Below are 26,821 nucleotides of genomic sequence, written 5' to 3'. Positions count from 1 at the left end.
ACTGATTGCATTATTGCGGACCCCTGCTGAGACGCCATTTTACGGTGACATGCTTTGCTTTGCATATAATGCTGATTGGATTAAAAGGAGCACTCTTTCACCTTGGGAGCTGTTCTTGCCCCCCCCCCCCTCCTTTCCTGGTGCACGGCCTAGATGGATAGCTGCTTAAAAAAGCGGCATGTATTTGAAATTTGAATCGAGAACTCTGCAAAAGGGTCAAAATTCGAGAAAATGCCAACTAAATTCTTTGTTTTGTAATTATTACGACTACCAAATGTGAAATAGCAAGACCAAGAAATGTGTGTGTGTGCGCATGCGTGCGTCTGGGCGGTTGATTGAGATCTGCACACTCGGGTCAATTAGTGGAGCTTATAGTTCAAAGCAAATATGGCGAGGCAGATTTTAGCTGTTACGCTGTACACAAACAAAATAAGGTGCCAACAGATTTGAAGTCAGCTCCGAGGGTAAATGCTTTAAATCCAGGTTAAAGACTTTTTTCCCCCCCTCATAGCTACGATTAAGGTCTTTTAAAGCGTTTTTAAAATAAACTTCACTGTACGTTCTTTTAGTAAATTTAGCTACTTTATTTCTTTACTTTTCTTTTAAATGTCTTTAACACTTTTCTTCATGCATCATTTTAAATGTTGTCATTTTACATTAATTTAGTAACTTTAGTAAGCTACTTTTTATTTCTTTACTTTGCTTTTGAATGTCTTGAACTGATTTGTTCGTAAATGCTTTTAAATGCTGTACTTTGAGTTACCTTGTGTATGAAAGGTGCAATATAAAGAAAGCTACCTTGCCTTGCCCTTTATAGGTAAGTCATTGATTTCAAGCTACAATTGTCATTTCACTGTGGTAAAGTCGATACCTTCACTAGTCAACTAGTCAACAAGTAGACTAGTCGATGCAACACCTGGCGTGTTGTTTTCCAATAAAGTCGAATATCTTGATTCTGCCGTCACCGTGGGATCAAACACAAACGTGGCTTTCACTGACATTTTGGGGGTCATGATTTTTTTGTTTAACCTTGGTGAAGGTCTGCCCTCCGCGGTGTGCTATTCTTGTTCCCCATTGCATTTTCATGCAAATGACCATCCCCCGGTGGTCCGACATAGCAGCTGTGACCGCCGACGACACAGGAAAACAAGCCTCTAGACAGCATGAAGAAATCCACACAGACTTGAGCGGCGGTGAAGCAACATACAGAGGCTACCCAGAATGCCTTTTGCCTGCCTCGCCACGCTCTCCGGCGTCCCCTGAGTGACCTCCAATGACACAGTGGTGACGAAGCCGGGTCAGGATGCCTCGGACCCGTCTAGGATTGCAATGACGCAAAACAGGGCGCTGTCAAGTGTTGTCGTTGGTGTCGCTGACACGGCGTTAAACGCGGCCGCGCGACACGACGGACGTGACAATGCGTCCGTCCGCAAAAACCATCACGCACGGCACACGCTACACGTGTTGCTTTTATCTTCTTACCATTCAATCTTAATGAGTCCATTAACAGAGAGGCCATTAGTGGCCTTCTCTTTATGACCGACCAAACAGCTCACCCGGGAGAATGTTTTTAAAAAAAAAAAAAAGTGTCCATTCAAGTCTGTTTTTTTTCCCCCCCATCGCCGTGGTCACTAACACACATACGCTCACTCCATCTCACCTCCCCACCCCCACCGACCCCGAGGGCCCGAAAGCAAGCAGGAGTGGACAAACAGCTAAGCAAATAGGGCTATATTTTTTGCTCCATTAGGCAATGATGAGCCAAGCTTTAGTGCAAGATGGTCAAGCACCTGAGGATTGAAGGCGGTACGTGAGGAAGCGCTCAAACACGCCGCTCGCTCGCCTCAGCTTGACGACGGCTCCCGAAAGCTGCCCGGGTGCGCTTTACGGGCCGGACAAAATGCATCATGGGACGCGGACTACAAAGTGGACGGATGCTGAGAGAAGCTGTCACTGAGCTAAAAATGCTAAAAATATAGTCCACAGTAATGGCCCCGCACCCTCAAATGGCCCCAACCTCAATTTTCATGCCTCAAAAGTAAAACAAAACCCTTAAGTGCAACTTCAGAATATTTTGCTTTTTACCACATTTTTTTTTCTAATGCCACCACCAAGCAGAGAACAGAAAATTGAATGCAGCCAAATTAATTTTACAGGGCAGATAAGGTAAAAACAATGGTGCTGTGGGGTTAAGTCATTGGTGACCACGCTCATTAACTTAAAATAATTGTCTCTCAAATCTTCCCCCATTGAAAGGAACGCAAATACCATTAGTCCATTCCAGCCTCCCCCAAAAAAACACAACAGAAGAAAATGTAAAGTGTTATGACAAAAATAGTCCTCCTTAATATAAAAATACAGCAAAAACATACTTTAATCGAATGTAAAGAATTGAATAGATTTTGCCTCGATTTTGCTTACGCTCAATGGACATTGTGCTGCGCACAAGAGGTTTATTTTTTGTTTTGCTTTTTACAAAGGACTATATATATATATATATATATATATATATATATATATATATATATATATATATATATATATATATATATGTTGTTATATTGCCTGTCCACTTGTGTTGCTGTAGTGTTTGTGTTGTAATATTCATGGCTTAAAGGGTTAACACCGCCACAATTGCTGTTTGGCCAATCATAGCTTTTCACATTGCTATAGCATTTAGTTATAGTTAGCATTTAGCTAAGTTATGTTTGCTGTCTTATACTGCCTCCTGGTGGCCAAGCCCACGGCGGCAGAATAGAGAATTAAATTGATGCATAATGTCACAAAAATAGTTTCACTCTTTAATTGAATGCAATTTTGTCATTACTTTATATTTTTTTTAAATAAGTACAGCATACTATTTTTAGAGAAAAAGTTTTTAAAAGGCTTTGTTATTTTTTGCCGATGCTGGAACGGATTAATGGCATTTCTATTCATTTCAATGGCGACAGGTGATTTGAGATCCAAGTGATTTGAGTTACGAGTGTGCTCAGTGAACAATTTAAACTCGTCTATCAAGGCGCACCATATTGTGATTTGAACAGACGACAGCAGTCTTGCGAATGCTCGTCTCCCGGCATCGCAATAATGATGTGAGGCCCAGCTGCTCATTAATGGAACAAACAATGCAAAGCTGCATCGAAAGAATGCTGTTTTCGCAAGTGACAAGAAGAGAAGATGTCGAAGAGACCTTCCAATATTTTACTTGTGGGAATTATAGGGATAACAGGACGCCGTAAAATCATCATAAAAAGCCTACGAATGAAGACACAAATCAGAAAATGACATTGACACGTCTCACTTTATGACTTGATCTTTGCGCGGGTTGCCTAAGTTGAGTCATGGTGGAGTCAATAGACATGGTGGAGTGTGGGCAAAAGAGGGGGGGGTGGTTGGTTCTTTAATTTCACATTTGATGGGTGGGCGGACACTCCAGAAAGCCAAAAACTATTTGTATACAGTAGACTCCCGCTATTTGCAGGGGATAGGGACTGTGCTGGTCTGTGAATATCAAAAATACCCATTTTATTGATGCCCATTGAAAATTATCCTTAAAAAAATGCTGATAAACATTCAACATATGCTTTACATTAAAAACTACAAAAAAAAATTGATATAAATAAATCTGTGGATATGCTAATCAACAGTTGCCGAACCGTGAGTATGCGGGCATCTACTTGGCAACAATTAAAATTCAATTTTCCATAATATTTCTCCTATAAATTGAGGCCATGCCCTCCATTCTTGTTGTTACGTACACATCTCGTGTGTATTTTCTCTTGGATTTTACCAAACTAATCTTCAACTCAGCAGGCAGGCGTTTCCGCCTGCTGAGAGGCGAGCACAAGAGCCTTCACGGGGCTCGCGGTGGGGAACAAGCCTCGATATTAGCTCCAGCAGGTTCCGCGTACTTTCGTTCGCAGCACCCAAGGCGGATCTTTCTGCTCGCCTTTGCTGCTCCCGATGTGCCGGAGAAGCATTCATCAAATACTGTGCGATTCCACTTTTTACTAGACAGCAAGGTCAAAGCGTTTGGGAGGCATACTCGACTGCAAGATGGATGCGGTGCCATTTTCATACAGCAAAGGGAAGAAAAAAAAAAAAAAAAAAGAGGTCGAGCTCCAACCATTTAGGTAACACTATACACCGGGACAACACTTTTTCAAATCCAATTTCTCTCCCAAGAGCAATGTCATAAATTGCACCAAGAAATGTGCAAATCAATCACTATTCATCGTAAAACTCTGTACCTGAAGGATGATAACTAGCTCGCTTGCGCTGCCGCCGCGTAAATCAGCAGAATAGTTCCGATTGTCTTTTGAAGGGTCAGTGTCAGGCGTTTTCTGCTATGTTGGACTTTGAGGGAGCACAACTGACGAAAATGTTTAAATGCCATATACCAGCCACAAAGTTAGGCCGCATAAACATCGATTTCCATTATCAATCACAGCGCTGGGTTAAATATAAAATAGTCATTGCTTTGACCTCACAAATGCTCATGGATAGACAGAAAGACTGATAAAGTTTATAGGGTTCAATCAGGAAACCAGAGAGATGCCCAAACATCATTTTTACGATTGCATTGCTGCGCTGTTATTAAATATATTGGCCAATTGTTGCTACCCAGACCTTATAGTGCAAAATCCTCACTGCCTTTTTGCTACAAAAACAAGTCCATTCACAATAATCCCTATACTAAGTATAAAACAGAAATAGGATTTGCAGAATAACCGTGTGAGCGCTTCTACTTTTCTTAACACTAGCTCTTTCTCCTTGATGATTTGTTTTAGTCTTTAAGCACACCCGTAAAATAAAATAAACACATGATATATATCGAGAGAGAACAAGAGCAACGGATAAAAATATTGTTCAGTGTACCAATCCCTCGATGTGTTTACGGTAAACAAAGCACGTTTTTTTCAAATCTAATAAACGTAGCTTGTCATCTCGCAATGTACGTCAACAATCTTTTCCAAAGATGTAAATTGTAAAATGAACCTAGCCGTCACTTTCTGTAGGCCTAAAAAGCAGGATTTCACATTCAATAAACTTCAGCAAAAACTAAGCTGAAATAGACCTACTTCCTGTTTTCACTCTTTTTTTTTCAATTTACAGTGTGAATGTGTGCCGCCATCAAGTGGTCAACAGTGGAATTACAACCAATATAAACGGGAGGCAGACTAAAATAGAGCCACAACAACACAAAAAAAACCATTGCTCAACATGCAGGGCATGTTGTGACGCCCTCCCCACCCCCTTTTTATCCGCAGAAAAACAGACGCTGTTGGGCTAGCAGTGTGTTATCAATGTGCAGCTGCAGTAATCGTATTATTTAGTAATCTCAGTTGTGAAGGGCTGACCAACAGTGCGAACAAAGCGAGGCCTCGCTCAAGCCATCACACTGATCCCATGGATGGAAGGTCTTTTGCTGCTCTAGGGCCCCTCTAATACAGTACACAACACACACACTCACACACGCACACGCACACGCACCGCATCTTTTTCCGTCTCCCTCCCAACCTTTCCGTCGCTGTGACGCTCCAAGCTGGAAGCTGGCGTAATGGCGTTATTCGCAGATCATTGGTCGGTTTGACGGGACTATCTTGATTGAGCGTCTCCCGGGTACAGTGGTTGGGAGGAGGAGGGAGTGGGTGCCGGCGGCTATGCGACTGTGACAGTGTATAAAGATGCGCATGTGTCCTATGGGGTCGACGTGATGTTACGTGTGTATGTGTGTGTGTGTGGGTGGGGGGGCGTTCGCTTCAGATGCAACGGGAGACGAAAGGAGGCGGAAGCAATGCGCAACGCTCTTGGGCGTGAAATGGAGGCTGCAAAGTACGAGTCAGGGAATCGGGAGTCGTTCTCATTAGCTGGTTCATCCTCTATCCTCCGTGACAGAAAAGTTAAAAAAAATAAATAAAAAAAAAGGAAATGCTCAGAGAAGCGGGGGGAAAAAATGCCACTAATTAGTCCATATTAACCTCAGGACCAATATGAAGGCTAAAGGCTAATTCAAGAGCCCAATAAGCTGAAATAAAACAGATGGTCTAAACATTGCTGCCATTATTCTCAGCTCGCAATAATAATTTGACTAAGAAATGCTTTTTAAGCCAAATACAATACACTTAATATTGCGCATTTCACGACAGCTGCAGCTGTAACAAAGCACTTACGTGCAGTATCAGGTAATAAGGTACATGTAGGCCCCACCAAAAATGACATACACACTTTAAACACGTTTGAAAAATAATTAATAAATGTCTGAGAAGCACACCAGCAACTACCACTGCTCTTTGCTGATTGGTTGGTCAGAGCACAACTTGTTCCAGCCAAAACACATTTTCCACTTAACTGTTTCACAGATAAATATCGATTGTGAATAGCTCAGGATGATGTATGGCGCAAAGTCGTGTGCCGCTATACTGCATTTTTCGATTGCCTTGTTGGGTTCTACAGTTGCAACGTGATAGTGGTGGCATTAAGAAATGGATGAAGTTGGATAAGTCACAACCGAACAGGCTACTAGAGGCGGGGGGCTCCACCGATAGTGGGGGCTGAGAAAAGAAATGTATTTTAGAATATCCAAAAATGCTGGTAGGTCTTAAAGGGGGCTACACATTTTTTTGAGGGGGGGCCGGAGTAGCACCATCCCTGGTACTGAAGGCCCGGTATCAAATGCACACTCATATAGTAAACACAAATACACAAACACCGCCTGGAGTGAAAGAAGAGCAGGGAAGCAAACCCCTGCTGTCCAAAAACAACAACAACAACAACAACAACAACAACAACAACAACACACATGAACGGAAAAGAAGACCAAAAGAGGGAATATGAAGGCTGTTACTTACAGAAGGAATGAAGACGGTAATCAGAAGCGCTGCAGCAGGAGAAAAAGGGGGGAGAACTGGCACCGAGATCTGAGACCTGCAGGCTTTGGAGCGCTTCAGCCAAGGGGGTCGGCCTTGGGGGAGCCACAGGGCTGCATGGTGTGTCACTTATTAGCTGGTCGGGCGGAGGCGCGCTGCGTGGGACACACCGAAGGAATCCGTAGGATTTTGGTGTTTATTGTGCGATGGAAACAAAAATAATCCCTTCGGGTCGGATCGATTTTTTTTTTCTCCGGTTGAGTCGTGACACCAGAGAGAGGGAGGGGGGGGGAAAGGGGCAACGGCCTCTCCAGCTGACGGAAGGTGGTGGTGGTGGGGGGGGGGGGGGGGGGGACATAAAAGAGTAAACGGGGAGCAGACGAAGAGGAGGGTTCACCACACCTGCTCTCTATCCTGCCTTGCACCTGTTCTATTAACGCGGGCAGGCCTGCCGCAAAAACAACAGGGGCCGCCGTCGTCGCCTCGCCCCTCCGCGCTGTTCAATTTTTTTTCCCTCCCGCTCTCACACGACGCTCGGAATGACAATGAGTCGCACGCCTCGCTCGTCTGTCCGTCTTGCCGTCTGCCTAGCGAGGCATCTTTCCAGCGGCGGGTTTCTAAAGCCTCCCGTTCTCCGGCCGCTCCACGCCACTCGGAAACAAGAGGCTTTTAACAACCCTGGTTAATTTGTTTCGCTCTCTTTTCCACCTGCTCGTTATCTACTGTCGACAGTCTACTCAATCAGGATGAAAAAGAATTGCTCTTTGCTTTATCTCGCTCAAAAGAAAACTACAGGCTAAGAGAAAAAAAAAAAAAAAAAAAGGGGAGGGGGGGGGAAAACGGGATAAAATTGTTCCTTATAAAAATGAGCTCTCCTCCTGCCCTGACAAGCGAATGGGGACACAAAGTCTTCTCGGGAGGACGAGGAGGAGGAGGAGGCGTGGATTTTCAATTACTGGTTGTGGACGAGAGGGTCCGCGGCCAAATGTTGAAATCTCAACAGGATATCCGGGGGATGATTCCGGACATGTCCGAGGGCTGCGCCGCTTGGCTGGGGCATCACTGCGGCCTATTTGCTCTGTGATGATCCCCGACAAGCCGTATTATCTGCTCAACGGGTCGATGGCTCCGGCCGGATGACGGACTCCTCCAAGGGGCCTTCCCGACTGTGCTGGTACCAGTTTAGCCAGCCGTCGCCCGGGGGTGCGCGCTGCCGCTGCACGCCTTGTCCGCCTTCACATCTAGAAGAGACGGACAGATGGGGAAAAGGTTAGAGCGCTCACTCGGCTCCTGGGCACCACAGTCCCGCCTGTCTGTCGACCAAATTGCAGTGTTGCGCGCACCGCCGGAGGTGCTTTCATTGACTTCAAGGGGGTACGTGAGAACTTAACCCTTTCACAATAGCACTTGGAAAAAGAAATGCAGGCCTTTGTTACATCTCAGCTGGATTAGTGTAATGCACTTTATTTTGGAGTCTCCAGTTGGTCCAAAATGCTGCTGCTCGCCTCCTAACTGGAGCTTGTAAGAGGGAGCACAATATGGCCTCCCATCACTGGCATTTCAGAGTTCATTTTAAGATTCTTTTGTCTGCTTCATTTCATTACCGCGCATATACACATCTATGGCTTGAAGTCAACTAATCGCTAATCACAGGTGTGCGCTATGGGTCGAAACAATTTTCAAGCGGCACATTTACATTTGATGGATATGGATTTTTTTTTACCCCTCAAAATATGAGGAAAATCAACCCAAACATTTTTTTTTCAAGAATATGTTCCCAGCAGGCCCACTAATTGAAACACAGCATTCTGATTAATATTGTGGAATATAAATTAAGCAGCAAAATCCACCCGTTTTTAGCCATCTCAGGGGGCGGCCATTTGCCTTTAAAGTTTGAGAAAGACTCATCCAAGATTGGGATTACTCAACTGTGGTGTGTGTGTGTGTGTGTGTGTGAACTCTATCGTAAGATTAAACATGTGATGGCGGTCCAGTATCATGGTGAATTTACATTTTTGCCTCTCTATTGCGTTTCTTTTTACAACTGCTTTTATCGGCTGTAAACCTTTTACGTTGTTTGGGCGCGTGGGTCGAAAGTGGTCACCAGCGGGTGCGCCAGTGCTGCCCTGCGTGTTCGCGTCCACCTTGGATGGATGGATGGAGAAGTGTATGAAAGGTTAGCAGTCTGACATTTTGCGTCACTCTGCTTTATCATGAGTGTCAGTCAACCTGTCTGCTCTGCCCTTGTCACCCCAACATGTTTCCTCCTCCTCACGTCTCCACTTGCTTAAATCGTCTCACTTCTGAAACACTCCATCCTGCCACTTCCTCCTTTTAATGCCTCAGACTGGATTTGATACATTCACACCTTATTATTACACTTTTTGTTTTTCATTCGCAGCCAGTCAGTTGCCTGGCATCCTTCATGGCAGAAAGAAATATGACAAATGTTTTGAGTGTTTTTCTGTTTTGTTTTTTTTTTTTAAAGGAAAAATAAAAAGCGTTTCCTCTGTCACGAAATGCCAGTTTTGCGTGGTAGAGTGTGAAAATTATTTATTGTCAAAAGAAGAAAAAAGGCACAAAAGGTGAATCGAATTAAAAAGTCCTTTGAAATAAAAAAAAAAAAAAAGCAAGCATCTAAGTAACAGACAACTGACTCACCACGACTGGAAAGACTTCGAGAAGCATGACTGACAAAACACGACGCTAGCAGTAACAAAGCAAACAAAAGAATGCAGGGAACTCAATACAAGCAAACGGCCAAGGCAACGAGGCACACTTTCTGCCTTTATGGTCTATAAACAGGGGTGCGCAAATTCTGTGTAATGTGGAAGTGTATTGTACATAACACAACTGTCCTCTCATTGCTGACTAAAATCGAGCTATTTACCCTTTTGAAGAAAAAAAAACACCCTTCAGCTGTCCATATAATTATCATTTCAAATTTCAAGGCATGACATTGTGACTTTAATGTACGTAATGTTTGAAAAGTGCCACGCGGGAGTAGATATACAGTATTTGACAAGAGCTATTTTGTACACAGATATGAACACCCTCTAAGTGCCGTGATTAATTCCATTTCCTTGATGGTTATTTTATTATTCTGTCCCGCTAATTTGTGTTGTCACAAATCAGGTGGCCCTTTTATAAGGTGCCAAGTCACATTGTCACAGAGGGAGGTTGACAGGTATGAAAGTCGATCACAGATGGTGAGCTTAGAGAGACTTGGCTGACGATGCGACAATTTTTTTTTTTTTTTTTTTTTTCCCTACCCCTCGGTTTATTCGCACGAGCTTTTAAAGCGAAAGTCAGCCGGCGGATGTCAAATCGTAGCTGTATCCCAACAGGTTGCCTCCTCTCTTGTTACTATGCAACAGTTTGCACTTGTTGAATGTCTACGAGCAATCCTGAGGCACCGACAAGCGCTCTAAGCCCACAAGAAATCCACATAGTACAGACTCAATCATCTCCTCCAGGCTGGCGGTTAGTGTCCAGTAAAGCGGATGGCCCATTTGGGATAAGAACAGTGGAGTCCATTCCACATGCACAGCGATCAATACTGCAATGTGGACATACGTGACCCTGCACAGATGCCCATATTCTCAGAGGACCATTTAAAATGGAATGACCAGTATGGGTGAGTGTGTGTGTGTTAGCTGGCTTAAAAGCAGAGCTACTGTACAGTATATAGTCAAGGTCAGTGGTCCCCAACCACCGGGCCGCGGACCGGTACCAGGCCATGGGCTACTTTGGACAGGCCCGCACAGATAAAATAATTAAAAAAAAAAATTAAAAGTACTTCCGCTTTATTTATAATCCAAGGCTGAAAAAATATTTTATTTTGAAAAGTGACCGGATTCTCTCCGTTACATCCGTCTATGATGGATTCTTGACGCATGTCAAGATGTTGCGAGAGCCGTCTCGGCCGCGAAACACTAATATGAAACCCACAAGATAGCAAAATGTGTTAAAAAAAAAAAAACACCATGACAAAGCCTGCTCTGCACAATATGCGGAAAGTGGCTGCTAATTTAGTGTCATGGTGAGTTATACATTTTCATGAACTTTAGATTTGTTCTGTGGTGCCTTATGTTGGCGCAAGATAGACATTGCTCCCAAATTTCATGAAAGGAAACTGGTTTCAGAGGCTGAATTTTCGAAAAAGATTACACAGAACACAACCACACATTTCTTTCTTGTTTCATTACCATGCTCTGACTAAATACAATGGCAAAAACTCAAATTCCTCACAATCAAGCATCGCCCATCTGTCTTGGTCAACATTTGGTAGTAATTGGAAAAAGTCTCAAGGATCATTTTGTTTTTGAAGGACACTTGGAAAGGGCCAAAATGGCAAACTTTAAATGCCCGCTTCCAAAATGGCAGACTGTCCTTGTAGTTTTGGGCGTAGCTTTCAGAGCCTACTCAGGATAGACATGGCTACCGAATTTCATGGCCCTAAGGGAAATTGGCTTTGAGCGCTGAATATTCTATCAAGAAAAAAAGTGGGAAGGGTGCAAATGAGTCCACCTAGCATACGTAAGGGCTGCATGCTTTGCTGCCATGCTCATGACAAGACCTCAAATTTCGACCCAGTTTAGCATTGCCCATGATCCGTTGAATATACGACGGTCCACATTTGGTAGCAATTGGACAAACTCTCAAAGAGAAGTTCACTTTTGAAGGACGCCTGGAAAATGGCAGCCTTCGAATGGAAGCTTCAAACCAAAATGGCAGACTTCCCGTGTGTTATTGGCCATGACTTTGTGAAACTATTTTGTGGGCCTACCCATGACAGACTTTCCTACCAAATTTCACATGCCTAATGAAAATGGCCATCTGGGGCTGAATTTTTAAAAGCATTCGATGCGGGGTACAAATGAGCCAGCCGACCACACATATGGGCTGTGAGTTTCGTACAATGACAAAAACTAAAATTCCTCGCAATTTAGCGTCATCCATATGTCGAGCATACCTTGTCTAAATCTTTAATTTCATTTGGATAAAATGTCTAGGACGCCTTGAAACAGCCAAAATGGGATACTTCAAACGGCCGCTTCCAAAATGGCAGACTTCTCGTGTTTTGGCCATGGCTTCTTGAGAATTTTTGGAGAGTTTACTCATGATGGACATGCTTACCAAATCTTATGTTCATCAGGGAAAGTGGCTTCACGGACTTAATTTTTAATACTCTGTAGGAATGGGTAATCGGATTTTGCATTAATAATATATTATTTTTGATGCACAACAAACTAAAAGTTATAATTACGACTTGAAAAAAGTTTCCGCCAAAATACATGGCAATTATTTACTTTGTCAGTGGCATTCGAACAGCGGATTTAAGGATCAAGTGTCATCATTAACGATAATTAACGCGTTTGTGCTTGGGAAAAATCACAGAAGAAACCCACACACATCGTAAAAGTGTTCAGTCCACGCATGTATGTGCATGCGCAGCCTTTATCGCCACTATTAACATGTAATCGCATTGTGGGTGTGAAAACACGGAGGTGGGCGGGAATTTGCATGCGGAAAACTAAGCGCTACGAAAAGCCAGACGTGTGTGTGTATGTTTCTATGTGTGCGTGTCGCAGCTGTCATGCCTGAGGCGATTAGACGTGTTGATCTTACGATCCTGCATGCTGGGGTTGAAAACAGACCTCTGCCCTCTTTGCATTGTCTCGCACAGACACAAGAAAGACAATCCAAATGATTGACACACTCAGAAATAGCAGTACTTTGACACAAACACACACACACACACACACACACACACACACAGGCACGCGGGGACAGTCATCTATTCATTCACTGGCGACATCAACGTCTCTGGCGCGTCTGTATTCTGTTTGAATGCAAATCCACAGAAAGAAAATAGCGCGAGTGACACTCGGAGAGGTGGAGGGTGTGAATGAGGCAAGGAGGTGTGGAAGAGGAGGAGGAGGAGAAAGGCTGATGGAACCAAAGCAACAAATGGAAGAAGGGGGGGGGGGGGTTAGGGTTGGAAAGGGGGGTGAGCGCACAACAATTGAACTACGACATTTCCAGGAGATCCATCAAAGCGGTCAGATATACCAAGCTCCCATATTTGGCAATTGGGATGCTGGATGAAGGAGGACAGGACAGGAGGAGTGAGGAGGCATAAGGAGGGATGGCAACTATGGCATGGAAAGGACTAGAGAGATATGAATGCTGGATGGAGGAGACGGCATAATGTTTGAACGGGGGACATGAGGAGGGATGGCCACTGGTTGCATAGACATATGGGTCGAGAGTAAATGAGGGGGAATGCTTAAGAACAGGACAGACGGAGGAATGGATGCCAGATGAGGAGAAGATATGAGGATTGGACCGCAGACGGGAGGACGGACAGGGAATATGGATGGATGCAGATGGAAAGATCATGAGAATGGATGAATAAGGAGAGGGCATTAGGATGGCTACATTAGCAGAGGGCATGAGAATGGATGCAGCAGAATGCACAAGGATAAAAGTTTAGATTTATTAGAGGAGGACATGATATTGGATAAATCAGGAGAGGACGTGGCCATCAGCAGTGGGAATGAAAATGAATATATCAGGAGAGAACATGAGAATAAATACATCAGGACAAGTCACGAGGAGGGACGGCTGCTAGATGGAGGACAGGACATGAACAGTTGCATTAGCAGGAGTTCACACAACATGGGGATGGATGTATCAGAAGAGGACACAGGGTGGATGCACCAGGAAAGTTATGGAGAAGAGAATTAATGCTGGGTATAAGAGGGTAGATGAGGATTGAACAGAGGACGCTTGAGATACGGAAAGGACATGATTATATGAGAGCACATGAGAATGGAATAGGACATGAGGAGGAAAGGACAGAACATACGTATGGATGCATCAGGAGAAGGCATAATGAGGGATAAATGCTGGATGGAGAAGTTTACATTGAACAGAGGATGCAAGGAGAAGTGAGGGGACATATGGATGGGTGCATCAGGAGTGAATATGAGGGTGGATATATCAGGACAGGATATGAGGATAGCTAAATCAGAAGAGCACGTGAGGGTGGACGTATCAAAAGAAGCCATGAGGATGGCTACATCATGAGTGGACATGAGGGTGGATACATCAGGAAAAGACATGAGGATGGATATATCAGGAGAGGACATGACAATGGATATATGCTGAAAAGACATTAAGATGGCTTCATCAGGAGAGGGCTTGGGGGTGGATGCATCAGAACATGCTGTGAGGGTGGCTACATCATGAGTGGACATGAAGGTGGATAAATCAAGAAAAGACATGAGGATCAAACGAGGATGGGTACTTCAGGAGAGGACCTGGGGGTGGACACATCAAGAGAAGACATGAGGATGGCTACATCCTGAGTGAACATGCATGAGGGTGGATACGTCGGGACAGGACAGGACGGTGGATACATCCGGAAAAGACATCAGGACGACTATATCATGAGTAGACATGAGGGTGGATACATCAGGAAAACACTTGAGGATGGATACATCAAGAGTGGACTGGGGTAGATATATCAGGAAAAGACACGATGATGGATACACCAGGAGAGGACATGAGGTTGCATGCAGCTGGAAAAGAGATGAGGGTGGCCATGTCATCAGAAGACAGATACATCACGAAAGGCAAGGAAGACATGGTGAGATGTATGCTGGATGGTGGAGACATACAGACGACAAGACCAGACTGACCGGAGGACATAAGGATGAATGGACGGGACATTCGTGTGGATGCACGCACCAGAAGAGAAAATGAGTATGGCTGCATCAGGAAAGGACATGAGGACATAAGGACGGATACATCAGGAGAGGATATGGGGGTGGGTGCAAGAACTGAACAGAGGACATCATGGACATTCGTTAAGGACGGAAGTATCCAGACACAACACAGGGAAAGGGCGCGGGGATGGATGCTGGCTGAGAAGACGAGTAGGAATAAGGATGGGGTGGAGGCAAACAGGTGTGGGGGGGCAGAAGCAGAAACACCGGTTGGCGCTTGGAGAGAAAGAAAAAAAAAAATCACCGGACAGGAGAGAGCAGCAGACTGAAGAGGAGGATGAGGAAGAAGGAGAAGGAGAAGGAGGAGGAGGAGGACAGACACTCACCCATTTGGGGGTTGGGGGGGGGGGCTTGGGGGCTCTCAGTCCCGCGCACAATCCCCGCTCTGTGATCCCATCCTGGGGAAAGGCGCAGTGAGATCGCGGAGCGTCCGTCTGCTGAATACCAATGTAGCCAAAACGCGTACACGCGCACGCGCACGCTTCAAGTCCGGGGGGCTATGCGAACCACTACACATGACACCACAACACACGTAAAAGACATCCACGGTTCCACACTCACAAGGCTGCGCTCGCTCACTCCGCCGGCTGACGATCGTGCGCGAGTTGCCCGCCTCACTGCGGCGCTCGCTCGCTCACTCTCACGAGGGGATGCAGATGCTCGCTCGCTCGCTCGCTCGCTCGCTCTGCCGATGTTCAGCGTACATCCATGTGTTGCTCCCTCCGTCCGTCCGTCCCTCCGTCCCTCCGTACATCCATCCCCAGTAGTACATCCACCTGGGCTTGCGCGCGTGCACTTTCCGCCCTCTGGTACGGCCGCATCCACTTCGCCTCCTCCACTCGCTCTTTCTCCTCCTCCACTTGCTCAATAGTGCGCCCCTCTCTCTCTCTTGCTCTCCATTCTAATCATCTCTCTCGCTTTCCGCACTACGACCCCCCCCACCCACCCCCCCGCCCGCACCCACTCCCTACTTCGCACTCTTTTTCCCTCCAAGGTGTTTTTCCTCAAAGATGAACATCAACTGTACCCCCTACCTTCTCTTCGTCTCTGTCAGTCGGCGCGATCAGCCTTTGAAATGAGAGGAAAGGCAAAACACACCACGAAAAAAAAAAAAAATTCACAAAAGGTGAAAAATACACACACATAAACACACACTGGCAGCGGATGTGTTATTAGACACACACACACACACACCCAGCCGGGGTAAACTACCCTGACAGAGTTTGACACCACTTGATGCTCAAGCGTGATAAACGCTATCACACCAGCATGCCTCGCACCCTGACACACACTAACACACACACACGCGCACACACACACACACGGACATGTTTTACCATGGAAAACACACGCACATGCAAATGGATGCTGCCCTGTTCTCGCCAGAATAAATAGTCAGATTTTACACAGAAAAAGTACTCCGATTTGTCAGAATCTCATCAGAAGAAAAACATAATTTTAGGGGCAGAAATTTAAAAAGAAAAAAAAAGTAAGTCAGGTAAAGCTTATGAAATGAATGGAGCACTCCAATAATAGGGGAGACCGGGGCTTGATGTCACACTTTTTACACTCTTACATTTTTGGGAATCACTACATATACTGAAAGAAATGTGGTGCTGAATTTTATTTAGTCAAAGACTACATATATCTACTTAAAAATGTATCCAGATGATTTGATTTTGTGCAATCATCTGACAAAATAAAATAACATTTTTTTTCAGTGTATATATATATATGGATAAAATGTTTACCAAATGAAAGACCGAAGTCTCACAGGTATATTTTGTACTCATCTCATTTTCATATTTTGTGTCAAAGCCGACTGCCAAGTAATAAGCGATCAAATAGAGAATGTAAACATGTGACATGTTGCCCGCATGATCGGGTAAATCGTCTGTCTATATCGGGTAAAAGTCACAGTGGTCTTTGCAACTAATAAAACAATAATAAATGTAGTGTCAGGCACACAAAATGTCTCTCATTGAGCTTTAAAAAAATGTTTAACATATCCATTGAGCAATGTTAACATAAAATATTAGGCAACAAGCACTGGATTAAAGTCTTTAGGGACTGCTGGCATGACCATGGCTCTCGGCCTCAAATGGCCGTTTTACCTTTCTTAAATTGAAAATTCAAGTAACAGACATTTTCAGACCCTCTTTTACCCTAACGTTAGAACAAAAATTGAAAAAAATATATCAATAAATTCCTGGGATTGAATGTCTGGACTGTGAAATCAGCTGAGCTCACGTCAGAAAAAGCAGCAGTTTGGCAAACATTTAGCAATTCTACATAAAAAGGTGCTTCAAGCCGTTTATTGCTACTTGCACTTAATGTTTACGGTCAAACATAAAGAGAATTACACCTTCTAGGACACTAGCTTAATGCTAACACATAATGGGGAATGTCATACACAGGTTAACGAATAGCACCTATTTGGCGAGGTTGTAACACTTTGTAGACAGACAAAATAAAAATACTCACAGGCATGTATTCTTTGTCCTCTGTGAAAAAAAAGACTATTACTGCGGCCCACTAAGTGACTTACAGTATTTGTGAAACTCTTCTTCGTTTATGACTGCATGACTGTTATAATGTGTGCAATTCCAGAAGGTGCCGCACTGAATTAATCACGATACGCAAACCGTCTCATTTTGTACACTCCATTTACATATGTTAATAGTGTACGTTTTTATAAAGTACAATGTTATAAAGTGCTGTTTTCCTTGTAACATGTCAGGGTCACATATCGGGCAAAGCACCGTATTGGTACCCACCTGCCTGACATTATGAAACGGGGGAAAAAGACAGTTTTTCCAGAAGCATACACACATTGAAAGTTATAAATCGCCGCTGTCCTGTGAAAAACACTTATCTCCATTTTTTTTTTTTTCAATGTTTGTATTTTTACATGAATGGTGTTTTCGGGTTACAGACACCGCATTAATGTGAACATTAAAAACGTTTCCAAAATTGGACATACGTGTTTTTCACAGGAGAGCGGCGATATAATGAAATGCAATGATAGTTCATCATTACAATTAAATATTGCGATAAAAAATGAGTCTTGTAGCAGAAAGCTCCACTTAACTCTATGAAAGGAAATTAAGGAGCGAGGTACTGAGTAATGTACACCATTAATTCTCTTTTAATTAAGTACTGCATTTATTCGGCATCCTTTGAGGAAGTTCATCGCCGTCGGGGGTTGTTCACATTTCTACTTCTGCAATATTTGAGAGTACATGCCCTTAATAGTGAAAAACGGGTTTGTTTGATGTTCGATTCTGAGCCTGTAGGAGGCAGTAAAGAGCATGTAAACAAGTGTGTTTTCACTAGAGCTCCATCTACTGGATCTGTTGAGTCAATGCCCCAATTTGCAAGCGGACTGTAACGGCAATACTGTACATCAGCGCTGTCCTGTGAAAAACACTTATGTCCAGTTATGGAAAAAAATGTAAATTTTCCCGTTAATGCGATGTCTGTAATGGGAAGACACCTTTCACATAAAAGTAAGACCATTGACAAAAAATGCACATAAGTGTTTTTCACAGGACAGCGACGATATGCAACATTTTATTCAACCAACCACCAAAACAAAATATGGATTTCACATGTTGCAATAACTGTATTATAATCACGTACTAAATGTGTCGTAATCATGTTTAAAGCGGAAGTCAACCCAAACATATTTTTTTCAAGAATATGTTCCCAGCAGGCCCACTAGTTGAAACACGGCATTCTGATTAATTTTGCATTTGTGGAATATAAGTTAAGTAGCAAAATGCATTCGTTTTTAGCCATCTCTAGGGGCGGCCATTTTGTCTTCTGACGACTGAAAATGACATCGCAACTGCTCACAACAACCAATCACGGCTGACCTGTTTTCTTTAAGTAAGCAAATGTAGATCCAGCCAGCTATGTGTATGCTAATCAAATTGAACATGTAACATATCAGAAGTAATCAACCAAATGTGGTTCCATGTAGCTAATATGTGTGTCCTAATCACATTTAACATGTGACATTTCCTACTTAAGTGAAACCGCACTAAGTGACCAAATATGGTTCCAGTTGGCTATATTTGTGTCCTAATCACATTTAACGTGCAGCGGATGTAGAAATGAACACCCACTAGTGGCAAACACGCATGACGACATCCAGGCTGTACACACACTTGACTAAAAGTCATCTCATCTCCCGCGAGCAGGCGGACATGTCGCGTGGGACTTCCTTGAAAGAAGGCGACGTCGTCCTCACTATTTATAACGCTCACTCACACAAAGCGCGACGGCGTTAGGCGTGCGACGGCGAGTAGACAGCGGTCTCCAGAGAGGCCGCTTTCTGACTCGCCAAGCGGCCGGGCCAAACCTCTATCACGCTAACGCTGTCGCATCGCTTCTAACAAGACGAGGACGCCGAGCCGGGCCGGGCCGGGCCGAGCGCCGGATAGCCTTTCAATATAGATCTTTCTCTTAACCCCCTCCACCCCATCATCCCACCCCCTGAGGTGCGCCGTACGTCCTCCCAGGTTATTACTCAGCACACCGTGTTGCATCATTGATTTTGTCACTCGGCTCACGGGGTGGCTCTTTAATTGCTAGTGACAACATGGTGTTACCTTGCAGTAGTATTTCAGTCGAGCGCTTAGGCGACAGGCTGCCTTTTGAAGATGAGAATGATGAGCAAAAAAAGGCAACTCCTGGCACATAAATCCACCTGAAATGGCCACTTTCTTTAACAACAGATCCGACTGAAGGAACTGGAACAAATACGGTGACACGCAGTTGTGTCATAATCGCATTTGATCCGAAACATTTCCTACTTAAGTAACCAAATGCGCCTGCTCGCCAGTTTAAGTTGATTGATTATGTCAAAATTACATTTATACATGTAACGTTTCCTATCCAAGTAAACAAATATGGTTCTACCCCATCTGCTAAATTTGAAATAATCAAGTTTAACATGTAAACTTTCCTACTTGAGGAACCATATATGGTCCCACACTTGCTAATGTTGTTTAATAGTATAATAACAATTATGTCCCCCAAAAATGTGACGCAATATTTCCTATTTAAGAAACCAAATGAGTTCCGCCCCTAGCAAAACTGTAATAGTTACATTTAATGTGTATCATTTTCTATTTAAGTAGCCAAATATTGGTCCCTGTCAGCTAAAGTTGTAATAATCATATTAAACGTGTAAAATTTCTGACGAAAAACCCACTCCGAAAAACAACCATGGATGCCAAATACGCATTGGCTCCACACCAGCTATAATTGTATTATTATATCAAAGTCACATTTATACAGGTAAAATTTCCTATTAAAGGAACCAAATATGGTTCACTGCCATATTAAGTTGAATCATTAAATCATTTACATTTTCTACACATGTAACCAAATATATAAATCATTTAATGTACTTTCCTACATAAGGAACCAAATATGGTTCCACACAAGCCAAACTTGTATTATTATATCAAAATCTAATGTAGACAGGTAATATTCAATTCCTATTTAAGTAATCAAATGTGTTCCCCACCTGCCAAAATTGTAATCGTTACATTGAACATCCGACATTTCCTATTTAAGTAGCCAAATATGGGTCCCCATCGGCTAAAGTGGTAATAATCAGATTGAACATGAAAAAGGCGATTTCAAAGTGCCTATAGAAAGAAGGCACCATAGCTAATCATGTCAGCACATCGTTGGCTTTGCATGTCACGCAATAAAGTCCATCTGAAGATGTCCGCATCCGGTGGGCGGACAGAGCCTGGGCCACCTCTGCTGTGACTAACTCACACTCGAGCCGAACAGACCGTGGCCTTGACACGTATTCACACTGCCTTAGGCAAAGTCTTATTGTGTGCACGTGCGTCTGTGTGTGTGAATGCGACATTAGCGTTGTATTATAAAGGGCTTTTTGTTGCATATCTGGAAATGCGGGTGCGAGCGGAACATGCATACAAACGGCATTTTTCAGGAAGGCAGGTGCAGACTCCATGTGCTGTCACTCACCCACTGCTTCCCCCCCCCACCCCACACACACACACACATTCCAGTCCTGCCAATACGTCTAATTGACCCTTAGCTTGGTATGCAGATCCAGCGGCTCAAACAGTGGCGGGACACGAATAATCTCAGCGGTAAAGCAATAAGGCAGTGGTTCTTAAAGGTTTTTACACAAGTGTCACCACAAAAAAAAATCGTGGCTCTCCAAGTACCACCATCATGACCAAAGTAGGCCGAAGTGTTAATCAAAAACAACGCGGAGTAATATTTGAACATTAAAGAAAAATGTGCTTAATTAAAACATATTGCTCCTGAGTTAACGGCATGTATCACGCCTCTCTCTCTGAACTCGGTTTATAATTAAGTCCAGCCCTCAGTTTGAAATTTGGTAGGCTTTCTACAACAAAAAAAAAAAAAAGTCTCAAAAAGTCATACCTGGAAAGACACAAGCAATCAGTCAAAATATTTACCGCCAGGATGTGATTTAGCAGTGTCACTTAGCAACGTAAAGATTTGTGAGCGTGTGGCCAAAAATACACTGGAAGTCTGCCGTTTTGACCTGAAGTGGCCATTTTAGGGTAATTTCGGCAATTTTTTGTGTTTCTATCGATCTTGTCCCAAAAATTTTTGTCCGATTGCTACCAAATTTGTACCACGTACCAGGGACCACCCACCCAGATTGACAGACTGCCCACCCAGTGAGATTCATGAAAACAATACATACTTTTAAATGTTGTGTAATTTACGATTTATTACGAATTATTTTTGAATTTGTGTTTCGTTGTGATTTTTTTATTTTATTGAATATTTATAATGGCATAATCGCGGTTGTCTAAGGAAGATCCGAACTTCATATTATTCAGTTTATCATTTTATTTGAATATACGATGTGTCGGTACAGGAGAATTGTGCTCAGTGAGAGAAATATTCAGGCCCGCCCTGATTTTTCCAGGCCCACCCATTAGCCACGTTCTGGCTCCGCCCCTGCCACGTACACTAGATGAGTAGGCAACACTTAACTGCAAAAAATGGCGGCTATTGTCTCCGCATGTGGGCGAGCGTGGCAGCTAAGCACACAACCCTTATGTATGGAAGGATACTTAAAGCCCCCTGGATTTGGGGGAAACGGGGGAAAATGTACACGCCTATCATGAGCAGAACCACAAAAAAGTTTCAAGAAGACACAAAGTCATTTTGATTTCATGCTACTTTAGTTTCATTTTACTCATTTCAATAAAAATCCTCTACAGATTTTCTCCGATGCTACCGAATTTCAGCCATGTATACCAGACAAACAGACAAGACTAAACTGCAAAAAACTTGAGTCACGTTTTGGACGGTGAAGTTTGGCGACTCGCCGCGGAAAACAAAGATTGAAAGACTCGAACTCCACAAAGTCAGAGCGGGACCAAATGTCAGACTTTACGGCGACAGCAACTCTACGCCGCAATTCCGGGACGCTAATACTGTAATATATTACTGGCATTCCATGTAGCCCTAAGGCCCGCTGTCTGCTGGAGTCTCCCCCATCCCTACCATGTCAAAATATGTATTCCGCGCAAGCAGTCTATCGCTCATCTCCATCCCAACACCTCTTTGCTCTTGACAAATTGATACGGAGCTCTTGCTACATATCACACACGCGCAAACACATGAATGACAAGCCTAGCATAAACTTTACCCGAGCGTTACACGGGTGCTCCGCCAACCTGTGTCGCACTATTTTTAATTTTTTTTCCCCCTCATCTCAGACCCCACGTTGACAGTTGCGAAGAAGATGGAGGGATGGTGTAAGAGGATGCGGAGGGATGTAGGGAAGGAAGGAGAGAAGGGAGGTAGAGAAGAGAGGGAGGACGGGGGATTGACATTCAGGCCGAGCTGCGCACTCTGTTGCCGGAATAATGATTAGCTCCTTGGCATTCTGCTCACATCTGCTTCACTATCAATGAGAGGAGGAGGGCGGAGGGGGGAAGGGGGGTGGGGGGGCGGAGGGGTGGAGGAAACAAGGTGAACGACAGAGCAAGGGATGAAAGGAGGGATGTAATGGAGGACAAAACAGAGGAGTGTGTGAAGAAAGCAGCAGATGTGCATGCGGTCCGTGCGTGGTGCAGTGCGTGCGCGCACGCACGCACGCATGCACGCGCACCTTATAGGCTCCCTTATACACACATTAAACAAAGCTAACAGTCCTCCGGTGTTGCACGCATTATGTGGACCAGTGGTTCCCAAATGTTCTAAGGGAGTACCACCTAAAAAAAAAAAAAAAAAAAAAAAAAAAAAGTTTGTTCTCCAAGTAACACGATAATGGCAAACAATATACAGTGATGTAAGTGTTCAGCTAAAACAAGAAAGGGTTTTTAATTCCTATTGTTGTGAACATTAGCACTGTGCTTGAATGGATAGGAATATTTCAAAAAATTAAATGCTCATTGTGACATAAAAATTGGACTGCAATAACCTTTTAAAACATCTTGTACTGTACTTGAAATTTAAATGCAACTGAACAGTACTTGTACAAAAAATGTACTGACCTTGAAAAGGAAAAACTGCTCTGTATTTAAACAGGCTGTGTGCATGTACGCCTTCATTCCAATATGATTTATTGAATTTCATTTTTCAATGACATCAATTTTATTTGTATTTAATAAGTGATTATTTAAAAAAAAAAAAAAAAAAAAACGCTAACTGAAATGGTTTTCCATTCTTTACGGATTTATTAACTGTTGGCATTTGGATGGGCCTTCTTGTGCAGCTGTCTGCTGTAGAAACAATCTAAAATAATAAATAAATTAAAAATTAAAAAATGAGGTGGGACCGGGGTCTCACACAGGGTACCCTTTGAATTAGGACCGCCAATGGATCCAAAGCCAAGTTGGCGAGGGGTAGTTGGTTTATGACGGTTTTTTTTTATTGGGCCCATAAATACAGTAGGTATGCACTTTTTTAGAATGATACATCATTGCAAATTTTTGCGGGCCCCCGAGCTACAGCTCGCGGACCCCGGTTTGATAAGCACTGCTTTACTTGTATTGGCTCCCTAATGCAAACATTAAACAAAGCTAACAGCCCCTCGGTGTGACCAACTACAAGAACAAGGTGCTACAAGCAGTACACGTACACATGTACACACACACACGCACACACACACAGCAGAGGGGTATGCGGGCAGATTCTACTTTGTCAAAGTCAGAGCGGGTACAGTAGCGCCGCCTCAGCAGAGAGAAGGCACGAAGGATGCTTCTAAAATGGTGAGCGAGAGCAGCCCAACGAGCAAGGTGGAGAGTAGACCAAGCTGCAAGCGCGGGGAGCCATAAATTACAATAATGCGGCCACAAAGCGCGGGGAGTGATTCATGTGCCAGATTACGCCAACGGCTCCGCCCGCCGTTAATAACTACAATATGTTAATACAGTCGATACAGTAGAAGACGGCTGAAGGAATTGCATTAAAATGTCACACCGTAGCTCCGCTTCATGACGATTTGACTTCACGGAGCGCCATTTCCTCGAATAGCGCCCGTCCTTTTACTTGACGCCGTGCCCCGATGAACTCGTTCAACGCCATTGACGAATTTACTTGTCTTTTCACAGTCCAGCCATTCAGTCCCAGGGATTAATTTTTTTTTTTTTCAAATTTTTTCAAACGTTAGGGTAAAAGAGGGTCTGAAAATGGCAGCGAATGGGTTAACTGCTGAGTTTGTCATCTATTTACAAGGAGACAGATTATGCTTTTTTCCCCCCATTGTAAAAGATTCTCAGGTGTCAAAATGTCAAAGTGGTGAAATCAACCTGTTCTGAAGGTGTGGTCCTGTTTCATGAAAATCAGACACTTCTCACTCTGCCCCCTCTATTGCAGGACCAATGATCAGTGTGGCTTTTGTTACCATGACAACTGGGGAGAAATTAGGGGGATGCAATGAGACAGCAGCTACTACTTGCCCTGACTGAAGAAAACAAGCAAGCATCCATAAAGGCAGAAAGGCAGAGATTGTCTTTTCCGACATGGCTTCCTCAGACTTTTGTGCGTCTACTCATGATACTCATTTTGATTCAAATTCTTTCTGATTGCAAATTCTTCGTTGCTCAATGTTTAAAGTAATATTTATGAATTAAGGTTTGGTTTCAGCAACAGGTGGAATGTTTTTTCTGAAACGTCATAGCTATAAATTACAACGCATGGTAAAAATCGGTATTATACAACTTTTTAAAGGACCTTAAAACTTAAAAACAAAAAAATCAAATATCTCAAAAGCCTGATGTGCTTTAAATATTATTTTTTTAAATCAGCTTCAAAAATATGTTAAGGGACACAAACGAGACCAGGTACCGGTGTGTGGCTGATATCATTCAATGTATCGGGTACTCGTGAAGGCTGCCAATACTAGCAACCGATATTTAAGGAGCACACTTGCGGCTGTTCAATTGTCAGGAAGTAAATGACCTGCATGGCTGACAGGACGTTTCCTTGTCCATCCTCACAACTTCTCATTTAGACGCAATGTCTGCAAGTATACGAATACATGTGAAGGATGCATCCTGAAATTCTATGTTTTGAAATGAATATTAATCCAACCATCTGAAATGCAGAAGAAATGTGAACGACTTAATAAAAGGAGCTTTTGCTCATAACAAGCCGTCTCATTTGTTCACACCGGCACACATTGTTCAGTGTAGCGCACACGCCACATCCACAGAAAGATGATTTATTGTATTGTGCCTCCCTGGTGCCGGCTTGCGTTGTTTACATTGTTAAATCCATCGCACGTTTTACAGCGGGGCGATAATGGCGCGGCTAATCATATGATGCTTTCCTCAGGAGCAGCTGGGGGGAATCGAAGCAGCGGTCTTCCAATAAGCGTCAAGGCCATGCTACCTCCCCACCGGCCCGCCTCCAGGAGCGCCGCAGACATGAATTTTGTATTTAGCACTTGGACCATTGATTTGCAAGTCCACGGATTTCATTCAAGAAGCCTTTTCGACGGTCTAACAATTTAACTGCAATCATTGCCGGGATTTAATGGTGGAATTTTGATGTATTTTTGTATTTCTGGTTATCGAAGGAGAAACAGTTCCCGTCAACAGGCTGCCTTCCTCCTGGAGGGCAAAAAAAAAAAAAACAGCCGCAAGGCATTGGAGAACATCAAAGAGCAGCTAGACAACTTTGAGATTGCGCACAAGTGACAAGGCCTTGGAAGAAATTCAAAAAAAAAAGAATCAAATAAAAGAAGTGATTTTAATTGAGTATGAGGTACACTTTTGGGGGGAGAAAACTAAAAACGCAAACAAATATTATAACTAAGGATTACAATTTTGGGAGTAATTTTGCAACCAGCTTGTTTTGGAGTACTGACTGATTTTTAATTTGAAAGTTTTTTGTTTCTGTAAATTGTTTAATTTTTGTTAAAACTTAACTCAGTAAATTAATTTTTACTTTTGAAAAAAAAAAAAAACTACTCTTTGCATAATTCTCCAAAAGTTAAAAAATGTAAAACATAATCCTCCAAAAGTTAAAAAAATGTAAAACATTTGTAATGTAATTTCTAAAACATTTTTTAACTTTTGAGGCGAAAGATGCATGCTTTGAATTCAAAATGTAAAAAAAATGTAAAACATTTGTAATGTAATTTCTAAAACATTTTTTAACTTTTGGAGAATTATGCAGCACTAGTTTTTACTTTTGTGAAATTGTTTTTTATACATTTACTTTCACCTTTAAAGGTATACGGTATTCTTGAATTTGCTATTATTGTTGGAAATGCATGTTTACTTTTTGTTTTTTCTTTTTTTGTTTTTACTTTTTGATAAATTTCCTGTACTTTGTATTATTCTTTTTTAATTTTGTTTACTTTTGTAAATTTGTTTACTTTTTAACACGTTCACTTTTTTAAACTTTTGTATATGTCCCAACACTTAACACTCAATGATAAACTGGTGGTTCCTGTAACAAAATAGCATTTTAATATAGCACACCTGCCACATTGGTTGTTTTTTTTTGTTTTTGTTTTGTTTTTTAGTCCAGACTTGGAAGACTTCCAGAACCTCACATGCAGTTATCTAGAACGTAATATCCCAAAAATATTTCATATGTTGACCCACAATGTCTTGCTGAAGTGGCTGGTATACAGTATCTCCTCCAACTCCAAGGTGG

At 43.0% G+C, this 26,821-nt stretch overlaps 1 protein-coding gene across 3 annotated transcripts in view; it reads right to left on the bottom strand.

Moving 5' to 3' along the window:
* grik5 (glutamate receptor, ionotropic, kainate 5) overlaps positions 1-15,612 on the bottom strand; it is a 134,741-nt gene extending 119,129 nt beyond the window's left edge. The window contains exons 1-3 of one of the 3 annotated variants that reach the window (XM_086039363.1): positions 15,227-15,612; positions 14,992-15,063; positions 6,852-8,110 (exon numbers count right to left, since the gene is read on the bottom strand). The gene's annotated coding sequence lies outside the window, so the exon portion shown is untranslated. Of the gene's footprint in view, positions 1-6,851; positions 8,111-14,991 lie in introns of all 3 variants that reach the window. The other 2 variants (XM_086039362.1, XM_086039361.1) reach the window with 2 other exon arrangements.
* Positions 15,613-26,821: the final 11,209 nt, after the last annotated feature.

This window comes from Filicampus tigris, chromosome 8, assembly GCF_054856515.1.
Source record: "Filicampus tigris isolate MCC_2025a chromosome 8, RoL_Ftig_1.0, whole genome shotgun sequence".
Lineage (NCBI taxonomy): Eukaryota > Metazoa > Chordata > Actinopteri > Syngnathiformes > Syngnathidae > Filicampus > Filicampus tigris.
This window is presented reverse-complemented; position numbering and strand designations above follow the sequence as displayed.